The sequence below is a fragment of the Rhinopithecus roxellana genome, chromosome 7 (assembly GCF_007565055.1).
Source record: "Rhinopithecus roxellana isolate Shanxi Qingling chromosome 7, ASM756505v1, whole genome shotgun sequence".
Taxonomy (NCBI): Eukaryota; Metazoa; Chordata; class Mammalia; order Primates; family Cercopithecidae; genus Rhinopithecus; species Rhinopithecus roxellana.
Genome location: NC_044555.1, coordinates 74,934,246 through 74,952,856, shown reverse-complemented (window position 1 = coordinate 74,952,856; position 18,611 = coordinate 74,934,246). Strand labels below are relative to the sequence as shown.

General features: G+C 45.0%; 1 protein-coding gene across 4 annotated transcripts in view; it reads right to left on the bottom strand.

Moving 5' to 3' along the window:
• The window catches only part of TBL1X (transducin beta like 1 X-linked), a 258,483-nt gene that overhangs the window by 201,250 nt on the left and 38,622 nt on the right, over positions 1-18,611 (bottom strand). For all 4 annotated transcript variants that reach the window (XM_030933627.1, XM_010352860.2, XM_030933626.1 and 1 more), the window contains exon 2: positions 18,063-18,126. The gene's annotated coding sequence lies outside the window, so the exon portion shown is untranslated. The remainder of the gene's footprint in view (positions 1-18,062; positions 18,127-18,611) is intronic.

Genomic DNA, 18,611 nt, shown 5'->3' with positions numbered 1-18,611 from the left:
CTCTAGCCCCAGACCATCTCATCAGCTCTCAGCCCCATTTCAAATTCCTATCTCCAGAGCTCCCTTTTTACACCTCTGCCTTGTGTCTTCCAACTAGACCACAGTCCCTGGGGGGCGGGGGGGGGGGTCAAAGATCTGTGCTACTTATTCTGGTAGAGGAGGTGCTTGGTAAACAGCCGCTAAATCCAGCACCGAAGTTCTAGAGTGTAAGTGTGATTTGCCTCCTTTGGGTTTTCCATGCACATATTCCAGTTTGTGGCTACATAAAAGGAAGGTGCGGGGAGAGGAATATTTAGAGCAGCAAGTAATGGAAACCAGGGGCAGATGAAATCGTTCAATGGTGAAGGAAGATTACAGTAATCAGCCCCACCCACAACTCCGACTGCCAGAACACTCATTGAAGAACACCTTCCTGTAAGCTCTGCTCCTACCAAGAAATACTCCAGGCCAAGGAGATCAAAGGGCCACATGCCCATCTCCTCAAAGTTATTTTTAGATCTTGTCAGAGTAGGACAGGAGAAATGAGAGATTTCCCACTCCACAATTATTCTGGCAGCTTTTAAAGTAGGTTAGCATGAAAAATCATCTGGGCTGTCACGGCTGCTTTTGAATTCTAGCTAATTTTTATCCCCGTTCCTCCAACCCCCTCTCCTTGCCACTCCCCCAGCAGCGGAGGTACATGCCTGCAGCTGAATGCCTGGAGAAGTCAAGAAAGAAAACGCGGAGAGGCAAACCAAGGAAGCCGCTTCCCAAAGACACCACAGCCACTGTAAAAAAGATCCTGCCTGCCTACTTCATGTCTCAAAAAGCAAACATGTTGAGAGAAGAAATTTTGAAATGAGAGTGGTCTCTAAATTACAAATGGGATACAGCCCAAGTCTTTGGTTACTTCCTCAGAAATGTTTTTCTCCTAGAAACTATGCTGCAAAAAATAGGGTCAAATTCCCAACTAGCCTAGAAAGGCTTTTTAAAGCCCAGGACATAAATGAAATGTGCATTTGCAATGAAAAATATACAAGTAGGCTGGGCCCAGTGGCTTACACCTGTAATCCAAGCACTTTGGGACAATGCAGTGGGAGGATCACCGAGCCCAGGAGTTCGAGGCTGCAGTGAACTATGATTGCACCACTGTACTCCAGCCTAGGCACCAGAGCAAGACTCTGTCTCTAAAAAAATTAAAATGAAATTAAAAAATATATGTGTGTATATATATATATATATATATGTAGTATACCATATGGTGGCAACTGTACATTGTGGCATTCCGTGTCTCAACCATAATGTTACTGAGGGGAATGTGTTCCATGTACCATGGACAAGACAGAAACCACGTGGCATCCGCCTTCACGTGTTATCTCCCTAGCCCAGGCTCAAGGAGACACAACCATCTAGAACAGTGAATGCAAAAGCAGGAAATGGGTCAGTACCCTTCGTATGTATGCTAAGCTGGCATTGCACAGAAGACACTAGAATGTAGCTAAGCACCAGGGGAGCAGAAGGCTGTCCATGTAAAATCCCAGCTCCACCACCTCCTACCTATGGGCCCTGCCTTACATGTCAGCACGGACAGTCTGCACATGTGGCCACCACTCTGGTTCTATGGTAACGGGGTAAGGAGGGTCTTCAGGCTAAGTGGCTCTCAGAAGCTAACACCAATTCCCAAAAGATTGTCACCAACAATCCCAATTTCTGGGTGACTGAGGAGGATGCAGAAAAAGGCCATGAACAAAGGTAATCTTTCAGATGACCCAGCCTCCTCTCTTCTCATGCCCTGCACAGAGGTGACCCACACCTCCCTCATTTCATGCAACAGTCCTTGGGCTCTGTCTTCTGGTCACAGCTGTTACAGGACAAAGCCAGCAACAATCCCTTCTAATCCTGAGGCATAAATAACTGACAAGGTTCAATGTATTACCTCTCCCAGGACTATTGGCACTTTAACTGGGAAGAGACTTCACATCAAGCAAATGACTCTCGAATTGTAAAATTCCAGGCTTCTGCAAGCAAGGCGAGATGAGAACAGGGTGGAAACGAAGAAGGCATCAGGACAGGTGAAAGGCCAAGTCACACCACCGAGGTGGTGCCTTCAAGCACTCAGAACTACATGCTAGTTCTGCAGAGGACCAGAGAGCAAATATCTTAGGCTTCGCTAGACAGACAGTGTCTGTTGCCATGGTTGCAACACCGCTTGTAGTGAAAAAGCAACCATAGAAAATATGTCCATGAATGGGCATGGCAGAGCTCCAGTAAAACTTTATCTGAATGTCACACCATTTCCATGTATCAACAAGGTACTGTTTTTTTTTTTTGTTTTGTTTTGTTTTGTTTTGTTTTTTTGAGACAGGATCTGGCTCTGTTGCCCAGGCTGGAGTGCAGCAGCACGAACATGGCTCACTGCAGCCTCGAACTCCTGGGCTCAAGCAATCCTCCTGCATAGCTGGGGCTACAGGAGCACTGCCACCATGCCTGGTCTGGTCTGGTCTGGTCTATTCTATTCTATTCTATTCTCTTCTTAGAGAAAGGTCTTGGTATGTTGCCTAGGCTGGTCTTGAACTCCTTGGGCTCAAGTAATCCTCCCACTTCGGCCTCCCAAAGTGTTGGGATTACAGGCATGAGCCACCATTCCCAGTCTCTTTCCTCTTTAAACATGTAAAACTATCTTCAGTTCGTGGCTTCTACCCACAGAACCATCCACTCATGCACTCCCCAACGCACTTTACTGCAGAATCCTGACTGAAGAGTGCTATGAATTATTGGAGAAACCCTTCTGGCATTTGGAGAAACACCAGGGTGCCCTGAAAAGCACATGGCTTTAAAATCACACTGGCCCACCTGCCACCATTCAGCATGCAGATCTGCAGTTCAGTTTGGGGACCTGGCACTTGTCACTGCCCTGGCCTTAGTTTCCCAAGTTGTAAAATGGGAAGAGTCTTTCTAGTGATGTGGATTTGCTATGCTAGCTCGAATGCACATACGGCACTGCCCTGCAGAAGGCAGATTCCTGAAAAAGGTCCCTGCTATAATACTGATTATTTCTGTCTTTATCTCCCCTTGGGGCTGGGTTACATCTCTGCCTGGGCCTCAGAGGTCAGGGTTTGGTGTCTGTTTGGGGATCGACCACAGCACTGAGAACGCACAGGTGCATGGGAAGGAATCCATAGTTCAAAGAGCAGAGGGTCAAAGGCAGGGCAGGCTACTCGGGTTTCCTCAAAGAACACACACAGATATCGGCCTTACCCTCTTGGCAGGTCCAGCTCTCAAACCTGCAAGAAACTCGTTCCTGCAGGCTCTTCCTCTCGCCTTTCCTGGCCTTGTCTCTGGCCCTATCTGTACTCTGTCATTACCCACCCTGGGTGGTTCCTTCCTACCACGTTTCTTCTGCTGTCCCAGAGACTGTGTAGTACTCAGTTTATAACGAAGATGTTTTACAATTCCTACTTTGTTCTGTAACAAAATAGCAAGACAGATGTTTAGATAACATGTCTCAGGACCCAAAACCCTGATGGTTTTTAACTTAATGTGCAATTTCAGTAATCCCTTTCTTATTTGAACTAAGCACCAGGCCAATTCTACAAAGCTCACAGCAAAATTGCTGAATATCAGGAAATATGAAATGACCTCCTCAATGTCGTAAGCTTTTTTGAAAAACACTTTTCACCAGAAGCATGTTTTTCATTTTGCTACATCATGCTTTATGAAGGGGACAGTCATTCCAAAGATTTAAAACGATGGGCTTCCAATCATTTCCAAGCAAGAGTCATTGGAGGGCAACACAAAGACTGGTTACCCAACTGCACCAAGTGTGTTGTCAATTTCCCTTGCATTCTCCCTAAATGCTCCTAAAGGAAATCACCTATGTCAGTTTCATCAGCAATGATAAAGAGGACTTGAGGTATCAAATATTTCCCCACCCTGAATAGTGAGATGGATACTTTAGGAGCTGACGCTTGGCCAGTGTGCCTGTGGCTCTCTCTTTATCTCTATCCATGCTGGCCCTTGAGAAAGGCTGCATTTTCGCTTATCTTCCCTCTGGTATGTGTACTCCCCTCTTCTAAAGGGCTGGAACACATTCAGCTCAGCCACTTATCTCTTGCTTTCTCTCTTTTGTTTTATTTTGGAGAAGGAAGCGGGCAAAGACAGCGGGGAAGAGAAAAGAGAAAAATACAAAAGAGATGACACCGCCCCACTTCCTCTGATATCAACCATGGTTTCACTGCTTGTTATGGACCCTTGGTTCCTAATTGTGGCAATGTGGAGATAACAGGCAGGGACACATTTTCTGGAACCAGTCAATCTGAAACTGCTATCTCCACAATGACACTGACACTATGTCTGTGCACATGAACCAGCTGTGACCACACTAGATTACAGGAAGTATTTTGAGGACATGTACAAAAACAGTGGTCCTGAACCCTTTTTTGACAGGTTTATTGAGATATAAACCACATGCCATACAATGCACCCATTTCTAGTACAACTCAACAACTTTTAGTACCTGCAGAGTTGTGCAGCCACCATCAGCACAATCAATTTCAAGAATTTCCATTAACCCTGTACCCTTTAGCAGTGACAACCTCTTATCCGCCTAAAGCCCCAGTCATAGGCAACCACTCATCTACTTTCTGTCTCCACAGACAGATTAAACCTTTTTTCATTTAGCCCAAACGCCTCTATAAATGTTGGACAGGTTCCTTGGCATCGACGACACTCACAAATAAGTTCCCAGTCTTATCATATCTTCATTGTGCAAGGCAGTAAACAAGCCTGGCTTCAGTTTCTACAAGTCACACAGGCTTCTGCAATTTCACTCCGTGCCTCACTTACAAAAAGAGATTCCCAATTCCCAGACCAAAGGCAACTGTGCTGAATTCTTGACCAGTGCATGTCCAGATTCCTGGACAGGGATGTTCGATGATGTGGCTCCGCTACTGAGGTCAAGGGCTGTCACCTCCTCCTCCATACTCAGAGTTACAGAACTCTGGGGTGTTCACCATTTCCAATCTCATCACCTTCTCAGCAAGAGGTGGGAAAGAAAAATCATTCTGCCACATCCTGTGCTGATGATGTTTGGTTCGTGTCTATTATGAGTTTACATTTTGATTCTCCTAGTAAGGCGACTAACTGGCAAACCGGCCAAGCAGATTAGAAGAAGGAATTCCAAAGGGAGGTCTTTATGGGGTTAATTAACATAAAACACAAGATGATCATCACTTGAGGGAGAAAAGTTGTTTTACCAGTTCACAAAATAAGGACTATAGGAACTTAGTAAGTAAGAGGAGCCAAGGCAAAGGATTTCAGGTTGCAGGAAGTTGGGTGTTGTTTCCCCACTCTATCAGTCTGCCTGGAGCTTGAAAGGGAAATGATTTGTCTCATTTCAGCATCAAAAACAAAAGGGGCACACCCCATACGCACATGAGCAGTACACACATCTCATTTTAACTCCCGATAACATCTGCCTTCCTGGAGGCTGTCACCAACGCTCCCACCTCGGCCTCCAAGATGAAGTCAAGGAGCTCCTCGCCAGGTTGTCGGCCCTGGCTCGCTATGAGCTCTTCTGCTCCGTCCTCCATCTCATTATAAACTCTTCTGCTCAATCTATGTTCTGTTGACATTTGGAAATATATTACTGACTCTCATCTTTAACATGCAATTCACAAATGAGTACAAGCAAAAAGGGTGCAATTCAAGTAAGGGCTCCAAGACTAGGTAACTGTGTTGCACCAACGGGGATTTCCCGGGTTTTCCTGCTCTATGATCCTGTGAGATGCCACTACCCTTGGGGAAAGCCGGTAAAGGACACAGTACTGGGATCTGACAGCACTGTGTTTGCAATGCAGTGTGAGTCTGTAATTAATCAAAAGAAATCATTTAAAACAAAATGTTAAAAATCGAACACAGTCTCTGTTACTGGGGAATCCTCCTGGGGCTTTGGAGAACAAAACATGGCAAACCCAAGGGGCACACATGAACCCTAGAAAGGTAAATAAAAACTAATTGCAACAAACACAGGCAAGGAACCCGGAAAAGCCTCTCTATAACTAGCAAGGAAATAAAGGCCTTCTACTGGATTGAGACTAAATCTCCTGCAAATTAAAAAAAATGTCACAGTGTCATGTGGGGTTTTTTTGTTTCGGGTTTGAGGGGGTTTTGTTGTTGTTGTTGTTGCTGTTGTTGTCGTTACCAGGTAACTGGCCTCTGGTCCTCCTACACACAACAAGCAAGTGAACTACAGTGTAGCCTAACTTGAACACTACTGACACTCTGGGGCCAGGTAACCCTGTTATGGGGGCTGCTCTGTGCACTGTAGGATGCTTAGCAGCATCTTTGGTGACATAGTTTGGATGTCTGTCATTTCCAAATCTCACACTGAAATGTTGTGGGGTAATCCTCACTGCTGGAGGTGGGGCCTTGGTGGGAGGTATTTGGTTCATGGAGGAACCATGGCTTGGTGCCCTCCCCCTGGTACTGAATGAGTTCCCTCAGTTCATGCAAGAGCTAGTTGTTTAAAATAGCCTAGCCCTTCCTCTGTCTCTTGCTCCCTTCTCTTGCCATGTGAGACACCTGCTCTCCCTTTGCCTTCTGCTATGAGCAAAAGCTCCGAGGCCTCCCAAGAAACCAAGCAGATGCTGGCACTGTGCTTGTACAGCCTGTAGAACTGTGTGCCAAATAAACCTCTAAATTACCCAGTCTCGGGTATTCCTTTACAGCAACAGAAAACTAATATACCTGGTTTCTATTCACTGGATGCCAGTAACACTCCCTCCCCAAGTTGTGACAACCCAAAATGTCTCCAGACTTTGCCAAATGTCCCCTAGGTGCAGATCACCCCCAGGTGAGAAACACTAGTCCAGGGAACAAACATCTGTTGAATCCAACTGGCAAAAACAACAGAAGCCTAAAATTTACTGGGTACCTCCTACATGCCAGGCAGCCTTCCATGTGGATTCCAAGTGGACAAATTCAGTGAATCCTCCCAAGGATCTGAGAAGCAGGTGCTTTTAGGACGTGCAAAGAGGTAACTAAGGCAGAAAGAGGTTAACTTGACCCAGTCAGGAAGCAGATCCCTTTAAACGTTCTGCACCCCTCACTGGAGTGCACCATCAGGCCACCTAGTGAGGGGAATTTCTGCTTCACTATACTCGTCAGTAGACTCTAAGTTCAATGAAAACTCAAGCAACAACCTGGGTTAGTTTAATATGACTTGCTACCTTGTCCAGTCTAACAAAACCCAAAGCGTTGACTCCTTTTAACTTAAAAAATAAAAAAGCAGAGAGGTCATCATAGGAATTAATGAGGCATCTTCCTGCACGTGTAGCATGCTTTGTTCGTTTCCTCAACTGTGCTGAGACTCTGGGGACTTCCTCCAGGGGCCTTCATTTGTATTCAAAATGCACAGTCCCAAGGCTTGGTTCTCGGAATAAGCAAAGCAAAGGAGCCGCACAAGGTCCTGGAAACACATGAACAGGTACCCTGTGGTTGTAGGCTCAAGGGAAAAGTGAAGACCACGCTGGTTTTTCGAATAAAGGGGGCTAGGAAGCAGTCTAGTCGCTTGAACAGAAACTCCAACCTGACACGGAACTCAATCTTTTCCCTGAAAGACTCACGGGAGAGGTACTAGGTGTCTGTGTTTCAAAAGACACTGGCTGGGTGCGGTGGCTCATGCCTGTAATCCCAGCACTTTGGGAGGCTGAGGCAGGAGGATCACCTGAGGTCAGGAGTTTGAGACCAGCTTGGCCAACATGGTGAAACCCCATCTCTACTAAAACTACAAAAAATTTGCCAGGCGTGGTGGCGCATGCCTGTAGTCCCAGCTACTAGGGACACTGAGGCAGGAGAAACACTTGAACCCGGGAGGCGAAGGTTGCAGTGAGCCAAGATGGCGCCACTGTATTCCAGCCTGGGCAACAGACTCCATCTCCAAAAAAAAAAAAACCACTTACACAGAGAAAGCCTGAAAGCCCACAAGAGCAATTCGTAAAAGGAACCCTGACATAACAAATACGGTGATGTCCAAAGACATTAGCAACCAGATAGTTAAGCTCAGGGGGTGCGCTACGTGTCACAAACTCAAAAGCTACATTGGTCATGAGTAACACAAATGCAGGTGCTAACACAGACAGCTGGTGGGCATTTCAAACTTTCTCTTCATATCTATGATGAAGTCATGGATACCCAAAACAGTGAGCTTCCATTTAGGAAAAGGAACCCCCTGGCACACATCAATGATTTCACTGGCATCAAGATAAATGTTAAGGCCAGGCGTGGTGGCTCACGCCTGTAATCCAAGGTGGCTCATGTCTGTAGTCTCAACACTTTGGGAGGCTGAGGCAGGAGGATCACTTGAGACCAGGAGTTAAAGAGAAGCCTGGGCAACATAGGGAGACCCCATCACTACAAAAAAATTTTAAAAACTAGCTGGGCGAGGTGGCATGTATCTGTAATCCCAACTACTTGGGAGGCTGAGGTGGGAGAATCACTTGAGCCCCACAGGTTGAGGCTGCAGTGACCTGAGATCGTGCCACTGCATACCAGCCCAGGCAACAGAGCAAGACCCTGTCAAAAAAAAAAAAAAAAACAACCAGATAAATGTTAAGAAGTGGACAACCTGCCCTCATTTGCTTCCCAAATGTCTATTTCATCTCAAAAGCATCCATAAGTTTTGGCCTTTCAAACAGTCTTCATTATTAAACTTGGACCAAAACTTTAATTGCCAATGTCATTTCCAAAGTATAATGTTGCAAACAATTTCACTACACAACTCACTGAGAATTGAGAAGTACCAACTGTAATTGTGAGCTGGAAAATGATTAAAATGTGTACAAAACGGTCAGAAATAAAACGTTAGTTAACGTATGTTTGGAAGACAAATGCCAATCCATCCTCCCGGGGTAGAAATTTTAAAATCACCTATTTGGAATCATAGAATACTGGTGTCTTATCTTCCCCCACAGCACATCCCACAGGGGTTAAGGTTGTCTTTCTAATAAACCCTAATTAACTTGCGTCTCAGGTGGTCACATGGCTTCCACTTCTTGTCATCAGGTGAGATGATACTGCAGGAGCCACATCTGAGGAGAGAACATTTCAACCCACAAGCCAGGCAAGCATTCCCTAAAACACATTCTGGATTAGAGATTAAATTTCCTGCATGCCAGTGGGTCAAATGTGCAGAGGAGAAAAGAATGAAAGACCATGATATCACCATCCTGAGCCCTCTTGCTTTCACAGTTTCTGTTTTAACTCCAGTGAGTACTGACTCAGCACTTCTCAGTTCCATGGAAGGACTTCACTTATCAAATCCAATGCTTGGCCTTTTTTCTGTAAAGGGCCAGAGAGTAAATATTTTCTACTTTGTGGGCCACACGATCCCTGTACTTACAACAAATATATACTCAACTTGGCTGCTGTGGCAAGAAAGCAGTGATGTTAGTCAGGGCTGTCCAAAGAAACAGTGCCAATAGGGTTTGTTCGTGTGTGTGTGCATGGATGGATGGACGGACAGATGGACAGATTCTAAGGAATTGGCTCACACAATTGTGGAGGCTGGCAAGTCCAAACTTTCCAGAGCAGGCCAGAGACCCAGGGAAGCGCAGATGTCACAGTCTCAAATCCAAAGGCAGGATACTGGTAGAATTCCCTCCTCTTTGGCGGACCTCAGTCTTTTTCGTAATGCCTTCAACTGATTGGATGAGGTCCATCCACATTATGGAGGTCATCTGCCTTACTCAAAGTCTACTGATGTGTTTATTTCATCTAAAAAATACCTTCACAACAACATTCCCAAGTACCTGACCAAATATCTGAAAACTGTGGCCTGGCCAAGTTGACAGATGAAGTTAACCATCACAGCAGTCAGACAACCCATGAATGAATGGGCGTGGTTGTGTGCCAAGTCTGGACACGGCCCCGTCGGCCACAGTCTGCTGGTGCCTGTTGTAATCCATCCTTCACACAGATGCCAGTTGTGTCTTTCTAAAGCACCTTTTCAAAGGTTTTTAATGATTTCCAGGACCTAAGGAAAAAGCTCCCTCCTCCCCACCCAACTTCTTGGATTAGTCCAGTGTCCAAGGAGTTCCACACACACAAGCTCTGCACTAACTGCAATCCAAATCCCACTTACCCCAGGATACAATTTCTCCACTCCAGTCAAATCTGTCTACCCTACAGTCCAGGATTTCTTACCTGTGGCACTGTAGACATGTAGGGCTAGATAATTTGGGGGCCTGTCCTGGGCAGTGTAGGATGCCCAGCAGCACCCCTGGCCTCTACCCACCCAATGTCAGTAGCACCCCCACCCCATCAGCTGTGATAACCAAACTCTCTAGATGTTGCCAAAGGTGAAACAGGAGAATATTGGGGTGTGGTGATTATACCGCAATTAAAGCTAGAGGGAACGTTGTCAGTTCCTGGGCCTTCATTTGCTGACACAGAAGTGAGGGTGTAGCTCTCTAGAAGCAACTCACAGTGTCCATACCATTAATAACACAACTTACAGCAAGGACAGCACTTTCCTGCCCTCCACACACACAGCAACAGTATAGTCAACACAGCCTCACAGCATGCAGGGCCATCTCTGGTAACTCAGAAAATGCACGCCATAACGGTGACAGCAAAAAATCATCCACTAAAAGCAATTCTAGGCCAGGCACAGTGGCTTATACCTGTAAACCCAGCACCTTGAAAGGCCGAGGTGGGCCAACTGCGTGAGCCCAGGAGTTCGAGACCAGCCTGGGCAACATGGTAAAACCCCATCTCTACAAAAAATACAAAAATTAGCCAGGTCTGGTGGCGTGTGCCTGTAGTCCCAGCTACTCGGGAGGCTGAGGCAAGAGGATCACTTGAGCCCAAGAGATCAAGGCTCCAGTGAGCCATGATCACGTAACTACACTCCAGCCTGGGTGACAGAGTGAGACCCCGTCTCAAAAAAAAAAAGCGATCCTATACATATAAAATAATGCCATCTGGGGTCTTGTACTACCCATGTGTCTGACTTCATCCAAGGGTTCTTTTAGGCAATCCACTAGAGATTTTTTTTTTTTTCTTAGAGAAAAAAAAAAAAAAAAAAAAAAAAACAGGATACATGTGCAGAATGTGCAGGTTAGTTACATAGGTATATGTGTGTCATGGTGGTTTGCTGTACCTATTGACCCGTCCTCTAAGTTCCCTCCCCTCATCCCCACTCCCGAACAGGCCCTGGTGTGTGTTGCTCCCCTCTCTGTGTCCACGTGTTCTCAATGTTCAACTCCCACTTATAAGTGAGAACATGTGGTGTTTGGTTTTCTATTCCTGTGCTAGTTTGCTGTGGATGATGGCTTCCTGCTTCATCCACGTCCCTGCAATGGACATGGTCTCATTCCTTTTTATGGCTGCATAGTATTCCATGGTGTACATGTGCCACATTTTCTTTATCCAATCTATCAGTGATGGGCATTTGGGTTGGTTCCATGTCTTTGCTATTGTAAATAGTGCTATAAGAAACATATGCGTGCATGTATCTTTATAGTAGAATGTTTTATATTCCTTTGGGTATATACCCAGTAATGGGATTGCTGGGTCAAATGGTATTTCTGGTTCTAGATCCTTGAGGAATCGCCATACTGTCTTCCACAACGGGTGAACTAATTTACGTTCCCACCAACAGTGTAAAAGTGTTCTTACTTCCCCACAGCCTCGCCAGCATCTATTATTTCCTGACTTTTCAATCATCGCCATTCTGACTGGCGTGAGATGGTTTTCTCTCACTCTGTAGGTCACTTGTTCACTCTGATGATTTCTTTTGCTGTGCAGAAGCTCTTTAGTTGAATTAGATCCCATTTGTCAATTTTGGCTTTTGCTGCAATTGCTTTTGGTGTTTTAGTCATGAAGTCTTTGCCCATGCCTATGTCATGAATAGTATTGCTTAGGTTATCTTCCAGGGTTTTTATGGTTTTGGGCTTTACATTTAAGTCTTTAATCTATCTTGAGTTAATTTTTGTATAAGCTGTAAGGAAGGGGTCCAGTTTCAGTTTTCAGCATATGGCTAGCCAGTTTTCCCAGCAACATTTACTGAATAAGGAGATCCTTTCCCCATTGCTTGTTTTTGGCAGATTTGTCGAAGATCAGATGGGTTGCAGATGTGTGGTGTTATTTCTGAGGTCTCTGTTCTGGTCCACTGGTCTATATGCCTGTTTTGGTACCCGTACCATGCTGTTTTGGTTACTGTAACCTTGTAGTAGTTTGAAGTCAGGTAGCGTGATGCCTCCAGCTTTGTTCTTTTTGCTTAGGATTGTCTTAGCTACAAGGGGTCTTCTTTGATTCCATATGAAATTTAAAACAGGTTTTTCTAATTCTGTGAAGAATGTCAATGGTAGTTTGATGGGAACAGCACTGAATCTATAAGTTACTTTGGGCAATATGGCTCTTTTCATGATATTGATTCTTCCTATCCATGAGGATGGAATGTTTTTCCATTTGTTTGTGTCCTCTCTTATTTCCTTGAGCAGTGATTTGTAGTTCTCCTTGAAGAGGTCCTTCACATCCCTTGTTACTTGTATTCCTAGGTATTTTATTCTCTTTGTAGCAATTGTGAATGGGAGTTCACTCATGATTTGGCTCTCTGCTTGCCTACTGTTGGTGTAAAGGAATGCCTGTGATTTTTGCACACTGATTTTGTATGCTGAGACTTCACTGAAGTTGCTTGTCAGTTCAACAAGTTTTTGGGCTGAGATGATAGGGTTTTCTAAACACAAAATCATGTCGTATGCAAACAGAGATAACTTGACTTCCTCTCTTCCTATTTAAATACCCTTTATTTATTTCTCTTGCCTGATTGTCCTGGCCAGAACTTCCAATACTATGTGGAATAGGAGTGGTGACATAGGGCATCCTTGTTTTGTACCAGTTTTCAAAGGGATGCTTCCAGCTTTCACCCATTCAGTATGACATTGGCTGTGTCTCTTCCAGGTTTTGGTATTGGGATGATGCTGGCTTCATAAAATGAGTTAGGGAGGAGTCCCTCCTTTTCAAATGTTTGAAATAGTTTCTGAAGGAATGGTACCAGCTCCTCTGTATTTCTGGTAGAATTCAGCTGTGAATCCATTTGGTCCTGGGCTTTTTTTGGTTGGTAGGCTATTAATCACTGCCTCAATTTCAGAGCTTATTGGTCTATTCAGGGAATCAACTTCTTCCTGGTTTAGTCTTGGTAGGGTGTATGCGTGCAGAAATTTATTCATTTCTTCTAGATTTTCTAGTTTATTTGCATAGAGGTGTTTATAGTATTCTCTGATGGTAGTTTGTATTTCTGTGGGGTCTGTGGTAATATCCCCTTTATCATTTTTTATTGTGTCTATTTGATTCTTCTCTTATTAGTCTAGCTAGCGGTCTATTTTGTTAATTTTTTCAAAAAATCAGCTCCTGGATTTGTTGGTTTTTTGGAGGGTTTTTTAATGTCTCTATCTCCTTCAATTCTTCTCTGATCTTAGTTATTTCTTACCTTCCGCTAGCTTTTGGATTAGTTCGCTCTTACCTATCTAGCTCTTTTAATTGTGATGTTAGGGTGTTGATTTGAGATCTTTCTAGCTTTCTGATGTGGACATTTGGTGCTATAAATTTCCCTCTTAACACTGCTTTAGCTGTGTCCCAGAGATTCTGGTACATTGTCTCTTTGTTCTCATTGGTTTCAAAGAACTACTAGATTTCTGCCTTAATTTCATTATTTACCCAAGAGTCATTCAGGAACAGGTTGTTCAATTTCCATGAAATTATGTGGTTTTGAATGAGTTTCTTAATCCTGAGTTCTACTGTGATTGCACTGTGGTCTGAAAGACTGCCTGTCATGATTTCAGTTCTTTTGCATTTGCTGAGGAGTGTTTTCTTTCCAATTGTGTGGTTGATTTTAGAATAAGTGCCATGTGGCACCAAGAAGAATGTATATTCTGCTGATTTGGGGTACAGAATTCTGCAGACTTCTACTAAGTCCACTTAATCCAGAGCTGAGTTCAAGTCCTGAATATCCTTGTTAATTTTCTGTCTCATTGATCTAATACTGACAGTGGGGTGTTAAAGTCTCCCCCTATTATTGTGTGGGAGTCTAAGTCTCTTTGCAGGTCTCTAAGAACTTATTTTATGAATCTGGGTGCTCCTGTATTGGGTACATATATGTATTTAGAATAGTTAGTTCTTCTTGTTGAATTGTTCCCTTTACCATTATGTAAATGCCCTTCTTTGTCTGTTTTTATTTTTATTGCTTTAAACTCTGTTTTGTCAGAGACTAGGATTGCAACCCCTGCTTTTTTTTCTTTTTTCTTCTTTTTGCTTTCCATTTGCTTGGTAAATTTCCCTCCATCCCTTTATTTTGAGCCTGTGTGTGTCTTTGCATGTAAGATGGGTCTCCTGAATACACGATACCAATGGGTCTTCACTCCTTATCCAATTTGCCAGTCTGTCTTTTAATGGGGCATTTAGTCCATTTACATTTAAGGTTAATATTGTTATGTGTGAATTTGATCCTGTCATAATGATGTTATTTGGTTATTCTGTACACTAGTTGATGCAGTTTCTTTGTAGTGTCATTGGTCTTTATATTTTCGTGTGTTTTTGCAGTGGCTAGTACCGGTTTTTCCTTACTATATTTAGTGCTACTTTCAGGAGATATTGCAGGGCAGGCCTGGTGGTAACGAAATCGCTCAGCATTTGCTTGTCTGGAAAGGATTTTATTTCTCCTTCGCTTACGAAGCTTAATTTGGCTGGATATAAAATTCTGGGATGAAAATTCTTTTCTTTAAGAATGTTGAATATTGGCCCCCAATCTCTTCTGGCTTGTAGAGTTTCTGCTGAGAAGTCCATTGTTAGTCTGATGGGCCTCCCTTTGTAGGTCATGACCTAGCCTTTCTCGCTCTAGCTGCCCTTAGTTTTTCCTTCATTTTGACCCTGGAGAATCTGATGATTATGTGTCTTGGGGTTGATCGTCTCATAGAGTATCTTAATGGTGTTCTCAGTATTTCCTGAATTTGCAGGTTGGCCTGTCTTGGTAGTTTGGGGAAGTTCTCCTGGATAATATCCTTAAGTGTGTTTTTCAGCTTGTTTCCATTCTCCCCATCTCCTTCTGGTACTCCACTCAATCGTGGGTTCGGTCTTTTTATGAAGTTCCATATTTCTTGGAGGCTTTGTTCATTCTTTTTTCTCTATTCTTGTCTGCATGTCTTATTTCAGTAAGGTGGTCTTCAAACTCTGATATCCTTCCTGCCGCTTGGTCGATTCAGCTGTTGATACTTGTTTGTGCTTCACGATACTTGTATATGCTTCACGAAGTTCTCGTGCTGTTTTTCAGCTCCACCAGGTTGCTTATGTTCCTCTCTAAACTGGTTATTCTAGTTAGCAATTCCTCTAACCTTTTATCGAGGTTCTTAGCTTCTTTGCATTGGGTTAGAACATGCTCCTTTACCTCATTGTAGTTTTTTTATAACCCTTCTTCTGAAGCCTACTTCTGTCAGTTCGTCCATCTGATCCTCCGTCCAGTTCCGTGCCCTTGATGCAGAGATGTTGCAATCATTTGGAGGAGAAGAGGCACTCTGGTCTTTTGGGTTTTCAGCATTTTTTCATTGATTCTTTCTCATCTTCGTGAGTTTGTCTAGTTTCAGTCTTTGAGGCTACTACCCTTGGATGAGATTTTTGTGGGGACCTTTTATTTTATTGTTGTTGTTGATGCTGTTGTCACTTTCTGCTTGCTTTTCTTTCAATAGTCTAGTCCCTCTTCTGTAAGGCTGCTACAGTTTGCTGGTGGTTCACCTTCAGTCCTTATTCATCTGATTTGCTCCCGTGCCTGGAGATGTCATTCAAGGATGCTGGAGGGCAGCAAAGATGGGTGCCTACTCCTTCTTCTGGGACCTCTGCCCTCAAGGGGCACCAACCTGATGCCAGCAGGATCGCTCCGGCACAGGGTACCTGACAAGCCCTGTTGAAGGGTCTCACCCAGTTAGGTGGCAAAGGGAGCAGGACCAGTTTCATGGAGTACTCTGCCCCTTGGTGGAGAGGGTGTGTTTTGCTTGGGGGAAACCCACTTGTCTGGGCTGGCAGATTCCTTGGAACTACCAGGAGGAAAAGCTAAGTCTGCTGGTCAGCAGAGACTGCGGCCACCCCTCCCCTACGGGCTGAGGCCCAGGAGATCCGAATTCTGTCCCTCAGCCTTTGGCTGGAGTTATTGGAGATCCTGCAGGGAAGCCCCCCCCCCACCCCAACTAAGGAAGGATGGGTAGGGATTGGGCCTGAAGAGGCACTCTGGCCGCAGACTGCCACAGTCGGTGTGTTGGGCTGTGGGGACAAGTCTTGGGGCCAAGTTGTCCAGCCTCCCTGGCTCTAGGAGGGAAAAAGCATAGCCTGTGGCTATAGAAATGGGTGCCACCCTTTCCCCCGTCCAGGGAGCTTAGCATATTAGGCAGTTGCCAGTGCCAGTGCTGCCTGCTACCACTCCCCACAGGAGCTCAAAGGGCTTAGACAGCAGGCAGCTGCAGCCGGTACTGGTCACCCCTCCCCAAGGAGTTCCGTAAACTTAAGCAGATTCCAGCTGAGAGGCTGTAAGAATCTGCATGTTCCGGGGTTGGGATGCTAGGTCCCGGTGGCATGGGTTCACAAGTGGGATCTTCCAATCCATGGGTCTTACAGTTCCCTGAGCTGGGTAGTGTGCTCACTCACTGCCTGCCTCGGCTGGGGTGAGGGGGTTCCCCTTCCCCGTGTGGCCCTCAGGTGGGCCGCCACACCACACTGTTCTTCCTTCTCTCTGGGGGTCACGCCAGCCTTCTAGTCAGTTTTGATGAGAGAACCTGGATACCTTGGTTGCTGGTGAAGGATTCACATGCTTATTAAGGATTTTTCTGATGGGAGCCTCTGAACACCGTGGCTTCTAGTTGACCATCTTGGCCCCGTCCTCCATAAAATGTTTTCAAATTCACTGATTTGAGTCCTGGAGGCTTGGAAGTCCAAGATCAATCAGCCTACATATGGTGATGACCTTCATGAGTTCTGCAGGCTGAGAAGTTCACGATTAAGGCACCAGCAGGATTGATTATTTGGTGAGGGATGTTCTCTGCTTCCTTCCAACATGGCACCTTGTCGCTGTATCATCCAGAGGGCAAAGGGGAGGAACACTGTGTCTTCACATAGCAGAAAGTGGAAGGGCAAGAGACTAGAAATCTTCATTCTTTCAAAAAAGCTTTAGGCCTTGAACAGCAGAGATGAAAGAAAGAAAAATGGTCCCTGCCTTCTAGGAACTTACTATGTGTTCACATCCACAAAGCAATTGGAGAGAGTAGTCTATTAGGGACATGGGTTTGGAGCAAGACAGAAATGAATGTGAACCCCAGCTCTGCTCCCTGCCAGCTGGTAAGTAACCCATGTTTCTGGAGGGGAGGTTCTACGTGTATGGGAAGAAAGGTGAGAAGCTCAGCAGCCTGCACTCAAGACTAGCATCATAAGCAAAGCTGGGCGGGAGGACAGAAACACCAGCTGCCTGCACAGGCACTAAGCAGAGAATATGAGATGGATACATAATGGGTGGCCCCGTGATAGACAGCTTGAACTGGAGGAGGCATTTGACTGAGCAGCCAGTGAGGAAGCAGGGCTGGTCTTGAGCAAGATAAGTGTGTAACTGTGAAGGAGACCCACCTGTCTATCAATGTTCTAGGTCCACAAGAAAATGTCAAAAGAAAACAGGTGAAGTTACATTTAATAATATGTTCTATTTTACTCCATGTATCCAAGTGATCATATCAACATGTAAACCGTATTACATTATCAATAAGATATCTTGCACTTTTTCTTTTTGAACTAAGTCTTTGAAATCCAGTGTGTATTTTATACTTCTACAAGGCATCTCAATCTAGACTGGCCACATTTCAAGCACTCCACAGCCACATGTGGCCCATGGCTACCATACTAGAAATTGCAAAGCTACATGGCAACAAAATAATCCAAGGAACTCCCAGAGGAGGCTGTAGGCTATGGGAGAAGGGGCGGAGGGCGGAGAGGAGAAAATCTCACAGGAAAGAATTTCCAACAGGGCAAGAAGAGGGAAGTATAATTTGCTGTACCTTTCACGGTGGGCCTGGTGCTCTGCGAGGCATCTGATATGATTTCCTCCACCCTCACGGAAATCTGGGAGAAACAGTAAAATAGCAGTGTCACATACCTGACAAGAGCCTAATAGTACATCAATAATAAAGTCAGTATTATCCCATTTTGTTGTGCTAACAACAAGGCATGATGAGGTTAACAAACTTGCAGGCGGCAAGACTTGGCCCAGGGCATTCCAAAGCTCAAGGTCCCTTCCTTTTCACCAGGGAGACCCCAGAGTCCACCATCACAGTAGCCTTTGGCATTAGCTCCCTGAACTGCAACAGTGGAGAAGGCAGCCCCCAGGGGTCATCACAGATCACCATGGTCCAAGGAGCAAGAGAAGCATAGCTTTGCCATCTCACTGAGGCCCAAACTCAATCATCAAGCTGTCTGAGTCCCTCACCACAGTCCAGGGCCACAAGGTGCTGGGCTCATCCATGTTCACAGTAACTCTTGTTATGACGATGGATGCCAACAATGGTATCTTTTGCACACTCACTCTGAGTGACATGGGAAAAGAGAGC